This window comes from Hydractinia symbiolongicarpus, chromosome 2, assembly GCF_029227915.1.
Source record: "Hydractinia symbiolongicarpus strain clone_291-10 chromosome 2, HSymV2.1, whole genome shotgun sequence".
In the NCBI taxonomy this organism is placed as follows: Eukaryota; Metazoa; Cnidaria; class Hydrozoa; order Anthoathecata; family Hydractiniidae; genus Hydractinia; species Hydractinia symbiolongicarpus.
Genome location: NC_079876.1, coordinates 21,927,602 through 21,951,621, shown reverse-complemented (window position 1 = coordinate 21,951,621; position 24,020 = coordinate 21,927,602). Strand labels below are relative to the sequence as shown.

General features: G+C 45.9%; 1 long non-coding RNA gene across 2 annotated transcripts in view; it reads right to left on the bottom strand.

Moving 5' to 3' along the window:
* Positions 1 to 24,020, bottom strand: part of LOC130630183 (uncharacterized) — a 51,228-nt gene that overhangs the window by 15,112 nt on the left and 12,096 nt on the right. For both annotated transcript variants that reach the window (XR_008982045.1, XR_008982046.1), the window contains exon 2: positions 18,638 to 18,679. This is a non-coding gene — a long non-coding RNA (uncharacterized LOC130630183). The remainder of the gene's footprint in view (positions 1 to 18,637; positions 18,680 to 24,020) is intronic.

The window sequence follows — 24,020 nt, the reverse complement described above, 5'->3', positions numbered from 1 at the left end:
AAAGCGACTTGAGACCTCGTAGTCCATTGAGAGTGGAAGGAATAGACCGATGGTAACCTGCGCAGACACGTCGAACCACGTGTTTTAGGTGTGAGGCCTTTATTAGGCGGCAAAATGCCGTATAACAGTCCTTAGAGGCCTTTACACGTATTTCACTGCGTTGGAAGATGACTTGAAATGTCGTAGTCCAGTGAGTGTAGAAGGAATAGACCGATGTTTACCTGGGCTAACACATGGAACCACATGTTTTACGTGTAAGGCTTTTATTAGGTGGTAAAATGTCATATAACAGGCCTTAGAGGCCTCTACAGGTAGTTCACTGTGTTGTGAGACCATGGCGTGATGGAAAACAACTTGAGACGTCGTAGCCCATTGAGAGTGGAAGGAATAGACCGATGGTAACCTGCGCAGGCTCGTGGAACCACTTGATTTACGTGTAGGACCTTTGTTAGGTGGGAAAGGGCCATATAACAGTCTTTAGAGGCCTCTACACGTATTTTACTGTGTTATAAGACTATGGCGTTATGGAAAATGGGTTCAGACGTCGTAGTCCATTGAGACTGGTAGGAATAGACCGATGGTAACCTGCGCAGACACGTGGAACGACGTGAATTACGTGTAAAGCCTTTATTAGGCGGTAACAGGCCATATAACAATCTTTAGAGGCCTCTACACGTAGTTCACTGCGTTGTAAGATCTTGGGACGATGGAAAAGGACTTGAGACGTCGTAGTCCATTGAGTGTAGGAGGAATACATCGATGTTAACCTGCGGAAGTACGTGGAACCACGTGATTTACGTGTAAGGCTTTTATTAGGTGGTAAAAGGTCATATTACAATCCTTAGAGGCCTCTACACGTAGTCCACTGCGTTGTAAGACATTGGCGCGATGGGAAATGAGTTCAGACGTCGTAGTCCAGTGAGTGTAGAAGGGAATAGACCGATGTTTACCTGGGCTAACACATGGAGCAACACGTATTACGTGTGAGGCTTTTATTAGGTGGTAAAAGGTCATATAACTGCCCTTAGAGGCCTTTACACGTAGTTCACTGTGCTGTAAGACCATGGCGCGATCGAAAGCGTCATGAGACATCGTAGTTCATTGAGAGTGGAAGGAATAGACCAATGGTAACCTGCGCAGACACGTCGAACCACGTGAATTACGTGTAAAGCCTTTATTAGGCGGCAACAGACCATAAAACAATCTTCAGCGGCCTCTACACGTATTTTACTGTGTTGTAAGACTATGGCGCTATTGAAAATGGGTTCAGACGTCGTAGTCCATTGAGACTGGTAGGAATAGACCGATGGTAACCTGCGCAGACACCTGGAACGACGTGAATTACGTGTAAAGCCTTTATTAGGCGGTAACAGGCCATATAACAATCTTTAGAGGCCTCTACACGTAGTTCACTGCGTTGTAAGATCATGGGACGATGGAAAAGGACTTGAGACGTCGTAGTCCATTGAGTGTAGGAGGAATACATCGATTTTAACCTGCAGAAGTACGTGGAACCACGTGATTTACGTGTAAGGCTTTTATTAGGTGGTAAAAGGTCATATAACGGCCCTTAGAGGCCTCTACACGTATATTACTGTGTTGTAAGACCATGGCGCTATGTAAAATGAGTTCAGACGTCGTACGCCATTGAGTGTAGAAGGAATAGACCGATGGTAACCTGGGCTAACACATGGAACCACATGTTTTACGTGTAAGGCTTTCTTAGGTGGCAAAGGGCCCTGTAACAGTCTTTAGAGGCCTCTACACGTAGTTCACTACGTTGTAAGACCATGGCGCGCCGGAAAACGACATGACACGTCGTAGTCCATTGAGAGTGGTAGGAATAGACCGATGTTAACCTGCGGAAGTACGTGGAACCACGTGATTTACGTGTAAGGCTTGTATTAGGTGATAAAAGGTCATATAATAGCCCTTAGAGGCCTCTACACGTAGTTCACTGTGCTGTAAGACCATGGCGCGATGGAAAGCGACTTGAAACGTCGTAGTCCATTGAAAGTGGAAGGAATAGACCGATGGTAACCTGCGCAGGCTCGTGGAACCACGTGATTTACGTGTAAACCCTTCATTAGGCGTCAGAATGTCATTTTACAGTCTTCAAAAGCCTTTACACGTAGTTCACAGTGTTGTAAGACCATGGCGCGATGGAAAACGACTTGAAACGTCGTAGTCCAGTGAGTGTAAAAGGAATAGACCGATGTTAACATGGGCAGGCACGTGGAACCACGTGATTTACGTGTAGGGCCTTTGTTAGTTGGCAAAGGGCCATAAAACAGTCTTTAGAGGCCTCTACACGTAGTTCACTATGTTGTAACACCATGGCGCGTTGGAAAGCGACTTGAGACCTCGTAGTCCATTGAGAGTGGTAGGAATAGACCGATGTTAACCTGCGGAAGTACGTGGAACCACGTGATTTACGTGCAAGGCTTGTATTAGGTGATAAAAGGTCATATAATAGCCCTTAGAGGCCTCTACACGTAGTTCACTGTGCTGTAAGACCATGGCGCGATGGAAAGCGACTTGAAACGTCGTAGTCCATTGAGTGTAGAAGGAATAGACCGATGGTAATCTGGGCTAACACATGGAACCACATGTTTTACGTGTAAGGCTTTCTTAGGTGGCAAAGGGCCCTGTAACAGTCTTCAGAAGCCTTTACACGTAGTTCACAGTGTTCTAAGACCATGGCGCAATGGAAAGCGACTTGAGACGTCGTAGCCCATTGAAAGTGGAAGGAATAGACCGATGTTAACCTGCGGAAGTACGTGGAACCACGTGATTTACGTGTAAAGCTTTTATTAGGTAGTAAAAGGTCATATAGCAGCCCTTAGATGCCTCTACACGTAGTTCACTATGTTGTAAGACCATGGCGCGTTGGAAAGCCACTTGAGACGTCGTAGTCCATTGAGAGTGGAAGGAATAGACCGATGGTAACCTGCGCAGACACGTCGAACCACGCGTTTTAGGTGTAAGGCCTTTATTAGGCGGCAAAAGGCCATGTAACAGTCCTTAGAAGCCTTTACACGTATTTCACTGTGCTGTAAGACCATGGCGCGATGTAAAGCGTCTTGAGACGTCGTATTCCATTGAGAGTGGTAGGAATAGACCGATGGTAACCTGCGCAGACACGTCGAACCACGTGAATTACGTGTAAAGCCTTTATTAGGCGGCAACAGACCATGTAACAGTCCTTAGAAGCCTTTACACGTATTTCACTGTGCTGTAAGACCATGGCGCGATGTAAAGCGTCTTGAGACGTCGTATTCCATTGAGAGTGGTAGGAATAGACCGATGGTAACCTGCGCAGACACGTGGAACCACGTGAAATACGTGTAAAGCCTTTATTAGGCGGCAACAGGCCATATAACAATCTTTAGAGGCCTCTACACGTAGTTGACTGTGTTGTAAACAATGGCGGGATGGAAAACAACTTGAGACGTCTTACTCCATTGAGAGTGGAAGGAATACACTGCTGGTAAACTGCGCAGGTAAGTGATTTACGTGTAAGGAATTTAATAGGCGGTGGAAGGCCATATAACAGCTCTTAGAGGCCCTTACACGTAGTTGACTGTGTTGTAAACAATGGCGGAATGGAAAACAACTTGAGACGTTTTAGTCCATTTATGGCGGAAGGACTGTACTGATGATAAACTGCGCAGGCACGTGGAACCACGTGATTTACGTGTAAAGCCTTTACTAGACGTCAAAAGGCCATCTAACAGTCTTTAGAGGCCTCTACACGTAGTTTACAGTGTTATAAGACCATGGCGCGATGGAAAACGACTTGAAACGTCGTAGTCCAGTAAGTGTAGAAGGAATAGACCCGATGCTAACCTCCGCAGACACGTCGAACCACGTGTTTTAGGTGTGAGGCCTTTATTAGGCGGCAAAAGGCCATATAACAGTCCTTAGAGGCCTTTACACGTATTTCACTGCGTTGTAAGACGACTTGTAACGTCGTAGTCCAGTGAGTGTAGAAGGAATAGACCGATGTTTACCTGGGCTAACACATGGAACCACATGTTTTACGTGTAAGGCTTTTATTAGGTAGTAAAAGGTCATATAACAGCCCTTAGAGGCCTCTACACGTAGTTCACTGTGCTTTAAGACCATGGCGCGATGGAAAGCGTCTTGAGACGTCGTAGTTCATTGGGAGTGGAAGAAATAGACCGATGGTAACCTGCTAAGACACGTCGAATCAAGTGTTTTAGGAGTAAAGCCTTTATTAGGCGGCAAGAGGCCATGTAACAATCTTTAGAGGCCTCTACAGGTATTTTACTGTTTTGTAAGACCATGGCGCTATGGAAAATAAGTTCAGACGTCGTAGTCCATTGAGTGTAGAAGGAATAGACCGATGTTAACCTGCTCAGGCACGTGGAAACACGTGATTTACGTGTAAAGCCTTTATTAGGCGTCAGAAGGTCATATAATAGTCTTCAGAAGCCTTTACACGTAGTTCACAGTGTTCTAAGACCATGGCGCAATGGAAAGCGACTTGAGACGTCGTAGCCCATTGAAAGTGGAAGGAATAGACCGATGTTAACCTGCGGAAGTACGTGGAACCACGTGATTTACGTGTAAGGCTTTTATTAGGTGGTAAAAGGTCATATAGCAGCCCTTAGAGGCCTCTACACGTAGTTCACTATGTTGTGAGACCATGGCGCGTTGGAAAGCGACTTGAGACGTCGTAGTCCATTGAGAGTGGAAGGAATAGACCGATGGTAACCTGCGCAGACACGTCGAACCACGCGTTTTAGGTGTAAGGCCTTTATTAGGCGGCAAAAGGCCATGTAACAGTCCTTAGAAGCCTTTACACGTATTTCACTGTGCTGTAAAACCATGGCGCGATGTAAAGCGTCTTGAGACGTCGTATTCCATTGAGAGTGGTAGGAATAGACCGATGGTAACCTGCGCAGACACGTCGAACCACGTGAATTACGTGTAAAGCCTTTATAAGGCGGCAACAGACCATATAACAGTCTTTAGTGGCCTCTGCACGTATTTTACTGTGTTGTAAGACCATCGCGCGTTGGAAAGCGACTTGAGACCTCGTAGTCCATTGAGAGTGGAAGGAATAGACCGATGGTAACCTGCGCAGACACGTCGAACCACGTGTTTTAGGTGTGAGGCCTTTATTAGGCGGCAAAAGGCCATATAATAGCCCTTAGAGGCCTCTACACGTAGTTCACTGTGCTGTAAGACCATGGCGCGATGGAAAGCGACTTGAAACGTCGTAGTCCATTGAGTGTAGAAGGAATAGACCGATGGTAACCTGGGCTAACACATGGAACCACATGTTTTACGTGTAAGGCTTTCTTAGGTGGCAAAGGGCCCTGTAACAGTCTTCAGAAGCCTTTTCACGTAGTTCACAGTGTTCTAAGACCATGGCGCAATGGAAAGCGACTTGAGACGTCGTAGCCCATTGAAAGTGGAAGGAATAGACCGATGTTAACCTGCGGAAGTACGTGGAACCACGTGATTTACGTGTAAAGCTTTTATTAGGTAGTAAAAGGTCATATAGCAGCCCTTAGATGCCTCTACACGTAGTTCACTATGTTGTAAGACCATGGCGCGTTGGAAAGCCACTTGAGACGTCGTAGTCCATTGAGAGTTGAAGGAATAGACCGATGGTAACCTGCGCAGACACGTCGAACCACGCGTTTTAGGTGTAAGGCCTTTATTAGGCGGCAAAAGGCCATGTAACAGTCCTTAGAAGCCTTTACACGTATTTCACTGTGCTGTAAGACCATGGCGCGATGTAAAGCGTCTTGAGACGTCGTATTCCATTGAGAGTGGTAGGAATAGACCGATGGTAACCTGTGCAGACACGTCGAACCACGTGAATTACGTGTAAAGCCTTTATTAGGCGGCAACAGACCATGTAACAGTCCTTAGAAGCCTTTACACGTATTTCACTGTGCTGTAAGACCATGGCGCGATGTAAAGCGTCTTGAGACGTCGTATTCCATTGAGAGTGGTAGGAATAGACCGATGGTAACCTGCGCAGACACGTGGAACCACGTGAAATACGTGTAAAGCCTTTATTAGGCGGCAACAGGCCATATAACAATCTTTAGAGGCCTCTACACGTAGTTGACTGTGTTGTAAACAATGGCGGGATGGAAAACAACTTGAGACGTCTTACTCCATTGAGAGTGGAAGGAATACACTGCTGGTAAACTGCGCAGGTAAGTGATTTACGTGTAAGGAATTTAATAGGCGGTGGAAGGCCATATAACAGCTCTTAGAGGCCCTTACACGTAGTTGACTGTGTTGTAAACAATGGCGGAATGGAAAACAACTTGAGACGTTTTAGTCCATTTATGGCGGAAGGACTGTACTGATGATAAACTGCGCAGGCACGTGGAACCACGTGATTTACGTGTAAAGCCTTTACTAGACGTCAAAAGGCCATCTAACAGTCTTTAGAGGCCTCTACACGTAGTTTACAGTGTTATAAGACCATGGCGCGATGGAAAACGACTTGAAACGTCGTAGTCCAGTAAGTGTAGAAGGAATAGACCCGATGCTAACCTCCGCAGACACGTCGAACCACGTGTTTTAGGTGTGAGGCCTTTATTAGGCGGCAAAAGGCCATATAACAGTCCTTAGAGGCCTTTACACGTATTTCACTGCGTTGTAAGACGACTTGTAACGTCGTAGTCCAGTGAGTGTAGAAGGAATAGACCGATGTTTACCTGGGCTAACACATGGAACCACATGTTTTACGTGTAAGGCTTTTATTAGGTGGTAAAAGGTCATATAACAGCCCTTAGAGGCCTCTACACGTAGTTCACTGTGCTGTAAGACCATGGCGCGATGGAAAGCGTCTTGAGACGTCGTAGTTCATTGGGAGTGGAAGAAATAGACCGATGGTAACCTGCTAAGACACGTCGAATCAAGTGTTTTAGGAGTAAAGCCTTTATTAGGCGGCAAGAGGCCATGTAACAATCTTTAGAGGCCTCTACAGGTATTTTACTGTTTTGTAAGACCATGGCGCTATGGAAAATAAGTTCAGACGTCGTAGTCCATTGAGTGTAGAAGGAATAGACCGATGTTAACCTGCTCAGGCACGTGGAAACACGTGATTTACGTGTAAAGCCTTTATTAGGCGTCAGAAGGTCATATAATAGTCTTCAGAAGCCTTTACACGTAGTTCACAGTGTTCTAAGACCATGGCGCAATGGAAAGCGACTTGAGACGTCGTAGCCCATTGAAAGTGGAAGGAATAGACCGATGTTAACCTGCGGAAGTACGTGGAACCACGTGATTTACGTGTAAAGCTTTTATTAGGTAGTAAAAGGTCATATAGCAGCCCTTAGATGCCTCTACACGTAGTTCACTATGTTGTAAGACCATGGCGCGTTGGAAAGCCACTTGAGACGTCGTAGTCCATTGAGAGTGGAAGGAATAGACCGATGGTAACATGCGCAGACACGTCGAACCACGCGTTTTAGGTGTAAGGCCTTTATTAGGCGGCAAAAGGCCATGTAACAGTCCTTAGAAGCCTTTACACGTATTTCACTGTGCTGTAAGACCATGGCGCGATGTAAAGCGTCTTGAGACGTCGTATTCCATTGAGAGTGGTAGGAATAGACCGATGGTAACCTGCGCAGACACGTCGAACCACGTGAATTACGTGTAAAGCCTTTATTAGGCGGCAACAGACCATGTAACAGTCCTTAGAAGCCTTTACACGTATTTCACTGTGCTGTAAGACCATGGCGCGATGTAAAGCGTCTTGAGACGTCGTATTCCATTGAGAGTGGTAGGAATAGACCGATGGTAACCTGCGCAGACACGTGGAACCACGTGAAATACGTGTAAAGCCTTTATTAGGCGGCAACAGGCCATATAACAATCTTTAGAGGCCTCTACACGTAGTTGACTGTGTTGTAAACAATGGCGGGATGGAAAACAACTTGAGACGTCTTACTCCATTGAGAGTGGAAGGAATACACTGCTGGTAAACTGCGCAGGTAAGTGATTTACGTGTAAGGAATTTAATAGGCGGTGGAAGGCCATATAACAGCTCTTAGAGGCCCTTACACGTAGTTGACTGTGTTGTAAACAATGGCGGAATGGAAAACAACTTGAGACGTTTTAGTCCATTTATGGCGGAAGGACTGTACTGATGATAAACTGCGCAGGCACGTGGAACCACGTGATTTACGTGTAAAGCCTTTACTAGACGTCAAAAGGCCATCTAACAGTCTTTAGAGGCCTCTACACGTAGTTTACAGTGTTATAAGACCATGGCGCGATGGAAAACGACTTGAAACGTCGTAGTCCAGTAAGTGTAGAAGGAATAGACCCGATGCTAACCTCCGCAGACACGTCGAACCACGTGTTTTAGGTGTGAGGCCTTTATTAGGCGGCAAAAGGCCATATAACAGTCCTTAGAGGCCTTTACACGTATTTCACTGCGTTGTAAGACGACTTGTAACGTCGTAGTCCAGTGAGTGTAGAAGGAATAGACCGATGTTTACCTGGGCTAACACATGGAACCACATGTTTTACGTGTAAGGCTTTTATTAGGTGGTAAAAGGTCATATAACAGCCCTTAGAGGCCTCTACACGTAGTTCACTGTGCTGTAAGACCATGGCGCGATGGAAAGCGTCTTGAGACGTCGTAGTTCATTGGGAGTGGAAGAAATAGACCGATGGTAACCTGCTAAGACACGTCGAATCAAGTGTTTTAGGAGTAAAGCCTTTATTAGGCGGCAAGAGGCCATGTAACAATCTTTAGAGGCCTCTACAGGTATTTTACTGTTTTGTAAGACCATGGCGCTATGGAAAATAAGTTCAGACGTCGTAGTCCATTGAGTGTAGAAGGAATAGACCGATGTTAACCTGCTCAGGCACGTGGAAACACGTGATTTACGTGTAAAGCCTTTATTAGGCGTCAGAAGGTCATATAATAGTCTTCAGAAGCCTTTACACGTAGTTCACAGTGTTCTAAGACCATGGCGCAATGGAAAGCGACTTGAGACGTCGTAGCCCATTGAAAGTGGAAGGAATAGACCGATGTTAACCTGCGGAAGTACGTGGAACCACGTGATTTACGTGTAAGGCTTTTATTAGGTGGTAAAAGGTCATATAGCAGCCCTTAGAGGCCTCTACACGTAGTTCACTATGTTGTGAGACCATGGCGCATTGGAAAGCGACTTGAGACGTCGTAGTCCATTGAGAGTGGAAGGAATAGACCGATGGTAACCTGCGCAGACACGTCGAACCACGCGTTTTAGGTGTAAGGCCTTTATTAGGCGGCAAAAGGCCATGTAACAGTCCTTAGAAGCCTTTACACGTATTTCACTGTGCTGTAAAACCATGGCGCGATGTAAAGCGTCTTGAGACGTCGTATTCCATTGAGAGTGGTAGGAATAGACCGATGGTAACCTGCGCAGACACGTCGAACCACGTGAATTACGTGTAAAGCCTTTATTAGGCGGCAACAGACCATATAACAGTCTTTAGTGGCCTCTGCACGTATTTTACTGTGTTGTAAGACCATCGCGCGTTGGAAAGCGACTTGAGACCTCGTAGTCCATTGAGAGTGGAAGGAATAGACCGATGGTAACCTGCGCAGACACGTCGAACCACGTGTTTTAGGTGTGAGGCCTTTATTAGGCGGCAAAAGGCCATATAATAGCCCTTAGAGGCCTCTACACGTAGTTCACTGTGCTGTAAGACCATGGCGCGATGGAAAGCGACTTGAAACGTCGTAGTCCATTGAGAGTGGTAGGAATAGACCGATGGTAACCTGCGCAGACACGTGGAACCACGTGAAATACGTGTAAAGCCTTTATTAGGCGGCAACAGGCCATATAACAATCTTTAGAGGCCTCTACACGTAGTTGACTGTGTTGTAAACAATGGCGGGATGGAAAACAACTTGAGACGTCTTACTCCATTGAGAGTGGAAGGAATACACTGCTGGTAAACTGCGCAGGTAAGTGATTTACGTGTAAGGAATTTAATAGGCGGTGGAAGGCCATATAACAGCTCTTAGAGGCCCTTACACGTAGTTGACTGTGTTGTAAACAATGGCGGAATGGAAAACAACTTGAGACGTTTTAGTCCATTTATGGCGGAAGGACTGTACTGATGATAAACTGCGCAGGCACGTGGAACCACGTGATTTACGTGTAAAGCCTTTACTAGACGTCAAAAGGCCATCTAACAGTCTTTAGAGGCCTCTACACGTAGTTTACAGTGTTATAAGACCATGGCGCGATGGAAAACGACTTGAAACGTCGTAGTCCAGTAAGTGTAGAAGGAATAGACCCGATGCTAACCTCCGCAGACACGTCGAACCACGTGTTTTAGGTGTGAGGCCTTTATTAGGCGGCAAAAGGCCATATAACAGTCCTTAGAGGCCTTTACACGTATTTCACTGCGTTGTAAGACGACTTGTAACGTCGTAGTCCAGTGAGTGTAGAAGGAATAGAGCGATGTTTACCTGGGCTAACACATGGAACCACATGTTTTACGTGTAAGGCTTTTATTAGGTGGTAAAAGGTCATATAACAGCCCTTAGAGGCCTCTACACGTAGTTCACTGTGCTGTAAGACCATGGCGCGATGGAAAGCGTCTTGAGACGTCGTAGTTCATTGGGAGTGGAAGAAATAGACCGATGGTAACCTGCTAAGACACGTCGAATCAAGTGTTTTAGGAGTAAAGCCTTTATTAGGCGGCAAGAGGCCATGTAACAATCTTTAGAGGCCTCTACAGGTATTTTACTGTTTTGTAAGACCATGGCGCTATGGAAAATAAGTTCAGACGTCGTAGTCCATTGAGTGTAGAAGGAATAGACCGATGTTAACCTGCTCAGGCACGTGGAAACACGTGATTTACGTGTAAAGCCTTTATTAGGCGTCAGAAGGTCATATAATAGTCTTCAGAAGCCTTTACACGTAGTTCACAGTGTTCTAAGACCATGGCGCAATGGAAAGCGACTTGAGACGTCGTAGCCCATTGAAAGTGGAAGGAATAGACCGATGTTAACCTGCGGAAGTACGTGGAACCACGTGATTTACGTGTAAGGCTTTTATTAGGTGGTAAAAGGTCATATAGCAGCCCTTAGAGGCCTCTACACGTAGTTCACTATGTTGTAAGACCATGGCGCGTTGGAAAGCGACTTGAGACGTCGTAGTCCATTGAGAGTGGAAGGAATAGACCGATGGTAACCTGCGCAGACACGTCGAACCACGCGTTTTAGGTGTAAGGTCTTTATTAGGCGGCAAAAGGCCATGTAACAGTCCTTAGAAGCCTTTACACGTATTTCACTGTGCTGTAAAACCATGGCGCGATGTAAAGCGTCTTGAGACGTCGTATTCCATTGAGAGTGGTAGGAATAGACCGATGGTAACCTGCGCAGACACGTCGAACCACGTGAATTACGTGTAAAGCCTTTATTAGGCGGCAACAGACCATATAACAGTCTTTAGTGGCCTCTGCACGTATTTTACTGTGTTGTAAGACCATCGCGCGTTGGAAAGCGACTTGAGACCTCGTAGTCCATTGAGATTGGAAGGAATAGACCGATGGTAACCTGCGCAGACACGTCGAACCACGTGTTTTAGGTGTGAGGCCTTTATTAGGCGGCAAAAGGCCATATAACAGTCCTTAGAGGCCTTTACACGTATTTCACTGCGTTTTAAGACGACTTGTAACGTCGTAGTCCAGTGAGTGTAAAAGGAATAGACCGATGTTTACCTGGGCTAACACATGGAACCACATGTTTTACGTGTAAGGCTTTTATTAGGTGGTAAAAGGTCATATAACAGCCCTTAGAGGCCTCTACACGTAGTTCACTGTGCTGTAAGACCATGGCGCGATGGAAAGCGTCTTGAGACGTCGTAGTTCATTGGGAGTGGAAGAAATAGACCGATGGTAACCTGCTAAGACACGTCGAATCAAGTGTTTTAGGAGTAAAGCCTTTATTAGGCGGCAAGAGGCCATGTAACAATCTTTAGAGGCCTCTACAGGTATTTTACTGTTTTGTAAGACCATGGCGCTATTGAAAATAAGTTCAGACGTCGTAGTCCATTGAGTGTAGAAGGAATAGACCGATGTTAACCTGCTCAGGCACGTGAAAACACGTGATTTACGTGTAAACCCTTTATTAGGCGTCAGAAGGTCATTTTACAGTCTTCAGAAGCCTTTACACGTAGTTCACAGTGTTGTAAGACCATGGCGCAATGGAAAGCGACTTGAAACGTCGTAGTCCATTGAGAGTGGAAGGAATAGACCGATGGTAACCTGCGCAGGCTTGTGGAACCACGTGATTTACGTGTAGGACCTTTGCTAGGTGGCAAAGGGCCATATAACAGTCTTTAGAGGCCTCTACACGTAGTTCACTATGTTGTAAGACCATGGCGCGTTAGAAATCGACTTGAGACGTCGTAGTCCATTGAGAGTGGTAGGAATAGACCGATGGTTACCTGCGCAGACACATCGAAGCACGTGAATTACGTGTAAAGCCTTTATTAGGCACAACAGGCCATATAACAATCTTTAGAGGCCTCTACACGTAGTTCACTGCGTTGTAAGATCATGGGACGATGGAAAAGGACTTGAGACGTCGTAGTCCATTGAGTGTAGGAGGAATAGAGCGATGTTAACCTGCGGAAGTACGTGGAACCACGTAATTTACGTGTAAGGCTTGTATTAGGTGATAAAAGGTCATATAACAGCCCTTAGAGGCCTCTACACGTAGTTCACAGTGTTGTAAGACCATGGCGCGATGGAAAACGACTTGAAACGTCGTAGTCCAGTGTGTGTAAAAGGAATAGACCGATGCTAACATGGGCAGGCACGTGGAACCACGTGATTTACGTGTAGGGCCTTTGTTAGGCGGCAAAAAGCCATATAACAGTCCTTAGAGGCCTATACACGTATTTCACTGCGTTGTAAGACCATGACGCGATGGAAAACGACTTGAGACGTAGTAGTCCATTGAGTGGAACCACGTGATTTACGTGTAAGGCTTTTATTAGGTGGTAAAAGGTCATATAGCAGCCCTTAGAGGCCTCTACACGTAGTTCACTATGTTGTAAGACCATGGCGCGTTAGAAAGCGACTTTAGACGTCGTAGTCCATTGAGAGTGGTAGGAATAGACCGATGGTTACCTGCGCAGACACGTCGAAGCACGTGAATTACGTGTAAAGCCTTTATTAGGCGGCAACAGGCCATATAACAATCTTTAGAGGCCTCTACACGTAGTTCACTGCGTTGTAAAATCATGGGACGATGGAAAAGGACTTGAGACGTCGTAGTCCATTGAGTGTAGGAGGAATAGACCGATGTTAACCTGCGGAAGTACGTGGAACCACGTGATTTACGTGTAAGACTTGTATTAGGTGGTAAAAGGTCATATAACAGCCCTTAGAGGCCTCTACACGTAGTTCACTGTGCTGTAAGACCATGGCGCGATGGAAAGCGTCTTGAGACGTCGTAGTTCATTGGGAGTGGAAGGAATAGACCGATGGCAACTTGCTAAGACACGTCGAATCAAGTGTTTTTGGAGTAAAGCCTTTATTAGGCGGCAAGAGGCCATGTAACAATCTTTAGAGGCCCGTACATGTAGTTGACTGTGTTGTAAACAATGGCGGAATGGAAAACAAACTTGAGACGTCGTAGTCCATTGAGAGTGGAAGGAATAGACCGATGGTAAACTGCGTAGGCACGTGGAACCACGTGAATTACGTGTAAAGCTTTTATTAGGCGGCAACAGGCCATAAAACAATCTTTAGAGGCCTCTACACGTAGTTGACTGAGTTGTAAACAATGGCGGGATGGAAAACAACTTGAGACGTCTTACTCCATTGAGAGTGGAAGGAATGGAAAGGATGGTAAACTGCGCAGGTAGGTGATTTACGTGTAAGGAATTTAATAGGCGGTAAAAGGCCATATAACAGCCCTTAGAGGCCCGTACATGTAGTTGACTGTGTTGTAAACAATGGCGGAATGGAAAACAAACTTGAGACGTCGTAGCCCATTGAGAGTGGAAGGAATAGACCGATGGTAAACTGCGTAGGCACGTGGAACACGGGATTTACGTGTAGGGCCTTTGTTAGGTGGTAAAGGGCCAAATAACAGTCCTTAGAGGCCTTTACATGTAGTTCACTGTGCTGTAAGACCACAGTGCGCCAGAAAACGACTTGAGACGTCGTAGTCCATTGAGAGTGGAAGGAATAGACCGATGGTAACCTGCTAAGACACGTCGAATCAAGTGTTTTATGTGTAAGGCCTTTATTAGGCGGCAAGAGGCCATATAACAGTCCTTACAGGCCTTTACACTTAGTTCACTGCGTTGTAAGATCATGGCACGATGGAAAAGAATTGAGACGTCGTAGTCCATTCAGTGTAGGAGGAATAGAGCGATGTTTACCTGCGGAAGTACGTGGAACAGCGTGATTTACGTGTAAGGCTTTTATTAGGTGGTAAAGGGCCATATAACAGTCTTTAGGGGCTTCTACACGTAGTTCACTGTGTTGTAAGACCATGGAGCGATGGAAAACGACTTGAGACGTCGTTGTCCATTGAGTGTAGCAGGAATACATCGATGTTAACAGCCCTAAGAGGACTCTACACGTAGTTCACTGTGTTGTAAGACCATGGTGTGATGGAAAACAACTTGAGACGTCGTAGCCCATTGAGAGTGGAAGGAATAGACCGATGGTAAACTGCGTAGGCACGTGGAACACGTGATTTACGTGTAGGGCCTTTGTTAGGTGGTAAAGGGCCATATAACCGTCCTTAGAGGCCTTTACATGTAGTTCACTGTGCTGTAAGACCACAGTGCGCCAGAAAAAGACTTGAGACGTCGTAGTCCATTGAGAGAGGAAGGAATAGACCGATGGTAACCTGCTAAGATACGTGAAACCTTTTGATTTACGTGTAAGGCCTTTATTAAGCAGCAAGAGGCCATATAACAATCTTTAGAGGGCTCTACACGTAGTTCACTGTGCTGTAAGACCATGGCGCGAAGGAAAGCGACTTGCGACGTCGTAGTCCATTGAGAGTCCAAAAAATAGACCGATGGGGAACTGCGCAAGCACGAGGAACCACGTAATTTACGTGTAGGGCTTTTGTTATGTGGCGAAGGCCATATAACAGTCTTTAGAGGCCTCTACACGTAGTTCACTGTGTTGTAAGACCATGGCGTGATGGAAAACAACTTGAGACGTCGTAGCCCATTGAGAGTGGAAGGAATAGACCGATGGTAAACTGCGTAGGCACGTGGAACACGTGATTTACGTGTAGGGCCTTTGTTAGGTGGTAAAGGGCCATATAACAGTCCTTAGAGGCCTTTACATGTAGTTCACTGTGCTGTAAGACCACAGTGCGCCAGAAAACGACTTGAGACGTCGTAGTCCATTGAGAGTGGAAGGAATAGACCGATGGTAGCCTGCTAAGACACGTGAAACCACTTGATTTACGTGTAAGGCCTTTATTAAGCAGCAAGAGACCATATAACAATCTTTAGAGGGCTCTACACGTAGTTCACTGTGCTGTAAGACCATGGCGCGATGGAGACGACTTGCGACGTCGTAGTCCATTGAGAGTCCAAAAAATAGACCGATGGTGAGCTGCGCAAGCACGAGGAACCACGTGATTTACGTGTAGGGCTTTTGTTATGTGGCAAAGGCCATATAACAGTCTTTAATGGCCTCTACAAATAGTTCACTGTGTTGTAAGACCATGGCGCGTTGAAAAACAACTTGAGGCCTCGTAGTCCATTGAGAGTTGAAGGAATAGACCGATGCTAAACTGCGTAGGCACGTGGAACACGTGATTTACGTGTAGGGCTTTTGTTAGGCGGTAAAGGGCCATATAACAGTCCTTAGAGACCTTTACACGTAGTTCACTGTGCTGTAAGACCACGGCGCGGCGGAAAACGACTTGAGACGTCGTAGTCCATTGAGAGTGCAAGGAATAGACCGATGGTAACCTGCACAGACACGTGAAACCACTTGATTTACGTGTAAAGCCTTTATTAGGCGGCAAGAGGCCATATAACAACCTTCAGAGGACTCTACACGTAGTTCACTGCGTTGTAAGATCATGGCACGATGGAAAATAATTGAGCCGTCTTAGTCCATTCAGTGTAGGAGGAATAGAGCGATGTTTACCTGCGCAAGTACGTGAAACCACGTGATTTACCTGTAGGGCCTTTGTTAGGTGGCAAAGGACCATATAACAGTGTTTAAAGGCTTCTACACGAAGTTCACTGTGTTATAAGACCATGGCGCGATGGAAAGCGAATTGAGACGTCGTATTCTAATGGAGAGTGGAGAAAATACACCAATGGTAACCTGCGCAGACACTTCGAACACGTGATTTAGGTGTAAGGACTTTATTAGGCGGCAAGAGGCCATATAACGATCTTTAGAGGACTCTACACGTATTATACTATGTTGTAAGACAATGGCGCGATGGAAAACGTCTTGAGACGTCGTAAGTCATTGACAGTGGAAGGAGCAGACCGATGGTAACCTGCGTAGGTACGTGGAACCACGTGATTTACGTGTAGGGCCTTTGTTAGGTGTTAAAGGGCCATATAACAGTCCTTAGAGGCCTTTACACGTAGTTCACTGTGCTGTAAGACCACGGTGCGCCGGAAAACGACTTGAGACGTCGTAGTCCATTGAGAGTAGAAGGAATAGACCGATGGTAACCTGCTAAGACACGTCGAATCAAGTGTTTTAGGAGTAAGGCCTTTATTAGACGGCAACAGGCCATATAACCTTCTTTAGAGGCCTCTACACGTATTATACTATGTTGTAAGACCATGGCGGAATGAAAATCAACTTGAGACGTTTTAGGCCATTTATGGCGGAAGGACTGTACCGATGATAAACTGCTCAGGCACGTGGAACCACGTGAATTACGTGTAAAGCCTTTATTAGGCGGCAACAGGCCATGTAATAATTTTTAGAGGCCTCTACACGTATTTTACTGTGTTGTAAAACCATGGCGCTATGGAAAATAAGTTCAGACGTCGTAGTCCATTGAGTGTAGAAGGAATAGACCGATGTTAACCTGATCAGGCACGTGGAAACACGTGATTTACGTGTAAACCATTTATTAGGCGTCAGAAGGTCATATAACAGTCTTCAGAAGCCTTTACACGTAGTTCACAGTGTTGTAAGACCATGGCGCAATGGAAAACGACTTGAAACGTCGTAGTCCATTGAGAGTGGAAGGAATAGACCGATGGTAACCTGCGTAGACACGGCGAACCACGTGAATTACGTGTAAAGCCTTTATTAGGCGGCAAAAGGCCATCTAACAGTCTTTAGAGGTCTCTACACGTAGTTTACATTGTTGTAAGGCCATAACGCGATGGAAAATGTCTTGAAACGTCGTAGTCTATTAAGTGTAGAAGGAATAGACCGATGTTAACCTGCGGAAGTACGTGGAACCACGTGATTTACGTGTAAAGCCTTCATTAGGTGGTAAAAGGTCATATAACAGCCCTTAGAGGCCTCTACACGTAGTTCACTGTGCTGTAAGACCATGGCGCGATGTAAAGCGTCTTGAGACGTCGTAGTCTATTGAAAGTGGTAGGAATACAGGTCGAACCACGTGAATTACGCGTGAAGCCTTTATTAGGCGGCAACAGGCCATATAACAATCTTTAGAGGCCTCTACACGTAGTTCACTGCGTTGTAAGACCATGGCGCGCCGGAAAACGACTTGAAACGTCGTAGTCCATTGAGAGTGGTAGGAATAGACCGATGGCTACCTGCGCAGACACGTCGAAGCACGTGAATTACGTGTAAAGCCTTTATTAGGCGGCAACAGGCCATATTACAATCCTTAGAGGCCTCTACACTAGTCCAATGCGTTGTAAGATCATGCGACGATGGAAAAGGACTTGAGACGTCGTAGTTCATTGAGTGTAGGAGGAATAGACCGATGTTAACCTTTGGAAGTACGTGGAACCACGTGATTTACGTGCAAGGCTTTTATTTAGTGGTAAAAGTCATATAACAGCCTTTAGAAACCTCTACACGTAGTTCACTGTTTTGTAAGACATTGGCGCGATGGGAAATGAGTTCAGACGTCGTAGTCCAGTGAGTGTAGAAGGAATAGACCGATGTTTACCTGGGCTAACACATGGAGCAACACGTATTACGTGTGAGGCTTTTATTAGGTGGTAAAAAGTCATATAACAGCCCTTAGAGGCCTCTACACGTAGTTCACTGTGCTGTAAGACCATGGCGTGATGTAAAGCGTCTTGAGACGTCGTAGTCCATTGAAAGTGGTAGGAATAGACCGATGGTAACCTGCGCAGACACGTCGAACCACGCGAATTACGTGTAAAGCTTTTATTAGGCGTCAGAAGGTCATATAACAGTCTTCAGAAGCCTTTACACGTAATTCACTGCGTTGTAAGACCTTGGAGCGATGGAAAACGACTTGAAACGTCGTAGTCCAGTGAGTGTAAAAGGAATAGACCGATGCTAACATGCGCAGGCACGTGGAACCACGTGATTTACGTGTAGGGCCTTTGTTAGTTGGCAAAGGGCCATATAACAGTCTTTAGAGGCCTCTACACGTAGTTCACTATGTTGTAACACCATGGCGCGTTGGAAAGCGACTTGAGACCTCGTAGTCAATTGAGAGTGGAAGGAATAGACCGATGGTAACCTGCGCAGTCACGTCGAACCACGTGTTTCTGGTGTAAGGCCTTCATTAGGCGGCAAAAGGCCATATAACAGTCCTTAGAGGCCTTTACACGTATTTCACTGCGTTGTAAAACCATGGCGCGATGGAAAACGACTTGAAACGTCGTAGTCCAGTGGGTGTAAAAGGAATAGACCGATGGTAACCTGAACAGGCACGTGGAACCGCGTGTTTTAGATATAAGGTCTTCATTAGGAGGTAAGAAGCCTAATATAACAGTCGTTAGAGGCCTTTACGCGTAGTTCACTGCGTTGTAAGATCATGGCACGATGGAAAAGGACTTGAGACGCCGTAGTCCATTGAGTGTAGGAGGAATACGCCGATGTTAACCTGCGGAAGTACGTGGAACCACGTGATTTAGGTGTAAGGCATTTATTAGGAGGTAAAAGGTCATATAACAGCCCTAAGAGGCCTCTACACGTAGTTCACTGTGCTGTAAGACCACGGCCCTCCGGAAAACGTCTTGAGACGTCGTAGTCCATTGAGAGTGCAAGGAATAGACCGATGGTAAACTGCGTAGGTTCGTGGAACCACGTGATGTACGTGTAGGGCCTTTGTTAGGTGGTAAGGGGCCATATAACAGTCTTTGGAGGCCTCTACACATAGTTCACTGCGTTGTACTATCATGGCACGATGGAAAACAACTTGAGACGTTTTAGGCCATTTATGGCGAAAGGACTGTAACGATGATAAACTGCACAGGCACGTGGAACCACGTGATTTACGTGTAAAGCCTTTACTAGACGTCAACAGGCCATATAACAATCTTTAGAGGCCTCTACACGTAGTTCACTGCGTTGTAAGATCATGGGACGATGGAAAAGGACTTGAGACGTCGTAGCCCATTGAGAGTGGAAGGAATAGACCGATGTTAACCTGTGGAAGTACGTGGAAGCACGTGATTTATGTGTAAGGCTTTTATTAGGTGGTAAAAGGTCATATAGCAGCCCTTAGAGGCCTCTACACGTAGTTCACTATGTTGTAACACCATGGCGCGTTGGAAAGCGACTTGAGACGTCGTAGTCCATTGAGAGTGGAAGGAATAGACCGATGGTAACCTGCGCAGACACGTGGAACCACGTGAATTACGTGTAAAGCCTTTATTAGTCGGCAACAGGCCATATAACAATCTTTAGAGGCCTCTACACGTAGTTCACTGCGTTGTAAGATCATGGGACGATGGAAAAGGACTTGAGACGTCGTAGTCCATTGAGTGTAGGAGGAATAGACCGATGTTAACCTGCGGAAGTACGTGGAACCACGTGATTTACGTGTAAGGCTTTTATTAGGTGGTAAAAGGTCATATAACAGCCCTTAGAGGCCTCTACACGCAGTTTACTGTGCTGTAAGACCATGGCGCGATGTAAAGCGTTTTGAGACGTCGTATTCCATTGAGAGTGGTAGGAATAGACCGATGGTAACCTGCGCAGACACGTCGAACCACGTGAATTACGTGTAAAGCCTTTATTAGGCGGCAACAGACCATATAACAATCTTCAGTGGCCTCTGCACGTATTTTACTGTGTTGTAAGACCATCGCGCTATGGAAAATGAGTTCAGACGTCGTAGTCCATTGAGAGTGGTAGGAATAGACCGATGGCAACCTGCGCAGACACGTGGAACCACGTGAATTACGTGTAAAGCCTTTATTAGGCCGCAACAGGCCATATAACTATCTTTAGAGGCCTCTACACGTAGTTGACTGTGTTGTAAACAATGGCGGGATGGAAAACAACTTGAGACGTCCTAGTCCATTGAGAGTGGAAGGAATACACCGATGGTAAACTGCGCAGGTAGGTGATTTACGTGTAAGGAATTTAATAGGCGGTAAAAGGCCATATAACAGCTCTTAGAGGCCCGTACACGTAGTTGACTGTGTTGTAAACAATGGCGGAATGGAAAACAACTTGAGACGTCGTAGTCCATTGAGAGTGGTAGGAATAGACCGATGGTTACCTGCGCAGACACGTCGAAGCACGTGAATTACGTGTAAGGCCTTTATTAGGCGGCAACAGGCCATATAACAATCTTTAGAGGCCTCTACACGTAGTTCACTGTGTTGTGAGACCATGGCGTGATGGAAAACAACTTGAGACGTCGTAGTCCATTGAGAGTGGTAGGAATAGACCGATGGTTACCTGCGCAGACACATCGAAGCACGTGAATTACGTGTAGAGCTTTTATTAGGCACAACAGGCCATATAACAATCTTTAGAGGCCTCTACACGTAGTTCACTGCGTTGTAAGATCATGGGACGATGGAAAAGGACTTGAGACGTCGTAGTCCATTGAGTATAGGAGGAATAGACCGATGTTAACCTGCGGAAGTACGTGGAACCACGTGATTTACGTGTAAGGCATGCATTAGGTGATAAAAGGTCATATAACAGCCCTTAGAGGCCTCTACACGTAGTTCACTGTGCTGTAAGACCATGGCGCGATGGAAAATAAGTTCAAACGTCGTAGTCCATTGAGTGTAGAAGGAATAGACCGATGTTAACCTGCTCAGGCACGTGGAAACACGTGATTTACGTGTAAACCCTTTATTAGGCGTCAGAATGTCATTTTACAGTCTTCAGAAGCCTTTACACGTAGTTCACAGTATTGTAAGACCATGGCGCGATGGAAAACGACTTGAAACGTCGTAGTCCATTAAGTGTAGGAGGAATAGACCGATGCTAACCTGCGGAAGTACGCGGAACCACATGATTTACGTGTAAGGCTTTTATTAGGTGGTAAAAGGTCATATAACAGCCCTTAGAGGCCTCTACACGCAGTTCACTGTCCTGTAAGACCATGGCGCGATGTAAAGCGTCTTGAGACGTCGTATTCCATTGAGAGTGGTAGGAATAGACCGATGGTAACCTGCGCAGACACGTCGAATCACGTGAATTACGTGTAAAGCCTTTATTAGACGGCAACAGACCATATAACAATCTTCAGTGGCCTCTGCACGTATTTTACTGTGTTGTAAGACCATCGCGCTATGGAAAATGAGTTCAGACGTCGTAGTCCATTGAGAGTGGTAGGAATAGACCGATGTTTACCTGAGCTAACACATGGAACCACATGATTTACGTGTAAGGCTTTTATTAGGTGGTAAAAGGTCATATAACAGTCCTTAAAGGCCTTTACACGTATTTCACTGCGTTGTAAGACCATGGCGCGATGGAAAACGACTTGAAACGTCGTAGTCCAGTGAGTGTAAAAGGAATAGACCGATGCTAATATGGGCAGGCACGTGGAACTACGTGATTTACGTGTAGGGCCTTTGTTAGTTGGCAAAAGGCCATATAACAGTCTTTAGAGGCCTCTACACGTAGTTCACTGCGTTGTAAGATCATGGGACGATGGAAAAGGACTTGAGACGTCGTAGTCCATTAAGTGTAGGAGGAATAGACCGATGCTAACCTGCGGAAGTACGCGGAACCACATGATTTACGTGTAAGGCTTTTATTAGGTGGTAAAAGGTCATATAACAGCCCTTAGAGGCCTCTACACGCAGTTCACTGTCCTGTAAGACCATGGCGCGATGTAAAGCGTCTTGAGACGTCGTATTCCATTGAGAGTGGTAGGAATAGACCGATGGTAACCTGCGCAGACACGTCGAACCACGTGAATTACGTGTAAAGCCTTTATTAGGCGGCAACAGACCATATAACAATCTTCAGTGGCCTCTGCACGTATTTTACTGTGTTGTAAGACCATCGCGCTATGGAAAATGAGTTCAGACGTCGTAGTCCATTGAGAGTGGTAGGAATAGACCGATGGCAACCTGCGCAGACACGTGGAACCACGTGAATTACGTGTAAAGCCTTTATTAGGCCGCAACAGGCCATATAACTATCTTTAGAGGCCTCTACACGTAGTTGACTGTGTTGTAAACAATGGCGGGATGGAAAACAACTTGAGACGTCCTAGTCCATTGAGAGTGGAAGGAATACACCGATGGTAAACTGCGCAGGTAGGTGATTTACGTGTAAGGAATTTAATAGGCGGTAAAAGGCCATATAACAGCTCTTAGAGGCCCGTACACGTAGTTGACTGTGTTGTAAACAATGGCGGAATGGAAAACAACTTGAGACGTCGTAGTCCATTGAGAGTGGTAGGAATAGACCGATGGTTACCTGCGCAGACACGTCAAAGCACGTGAATTACGTGTAAGGCCTTTATTAGGCGGCAACAGGCCATATAACAATCTTTAGAGGCCTCTACACGTAGTTCACTGTGTTGTGAGACCATGGTGTGATGGAAAACAACTTGAGACGTCGTAGTCCATTGAGAGTGGTAGGAATAGACCGATGGTTACCTGCGCAGACACATCGAAGCCCGTGAATTACGTGTAGAGCCTTTATTAGGCACAACAGGCCATATAACAATCTTTAGAGGCCTCTACACGTAGTTCACTGCGTTGTAAGATCATGGGACGATGGAAAAGGACTTGAGACGTCGTAGTCCATTGAGTATAGGAGGAATAGACCGATGTTAACCTGCGGAAGTACGTGGAACCACGTGATTTACGTGTAAGGCATGTATTAGGTGATAAAAGGTCATATAACAGCCCTTAGAGGCCTCTACACGTAGTTCACTGTGCTGTAAGACCATGGCGCGATGGAAAATAAGTTCAAACGTCGTAGTCCATTGAGTGTAGAAGGAATAGACCGATGTTAACCTGCTCAGGCACGTGGAAACACGTGATTTACGTGTAAACCCTTTATTAGGCGTCAGAATGTCATTTTACAGTCTTCAGAAGCCTTTACACGTAGTTCACAGTATTGTAAGACCATGGCGCGATGGAAAGCGACTTGAGACGTCGTAGTCCATTGAGAGTGGAAGGAATAGACCGATGGTAACCTGCGCAGACACGTGGAACCACGTGAATTACGTGTAAAGCCTTTATTAGTCGGCAACAGGCCATATCACAATCTTTAGAGGCCTCTACACGTAGTTCACTGCGTTGTAAGATCATGGGACGATGGAAAAGGACTTGAGACGTCGTAGTCCATTGAGTGTAGGAGGAATAAACCGATGTTAACCTGCGGAAGTACGTGGAACCACGTGATTTACGTGTAAGGCTTTTATTAGCTGGTAAAAGGTCATATAACAGCCCTTAGAGGCCTCTACACGCAGTTTACTGTGCTGTAAGACCATGGCGCGATGTAAAGCGTCTTGAGACGTCGTATTCCATTGAGAGTGGTAGGAATAGACCGATGGTAACCTGCGCAGACACGTCGAACCACGTGAATTACGTGTAAAGCCTTTATTAGGCGGCAACAGACCATATAACAATCTTCAGTGGCCTCTG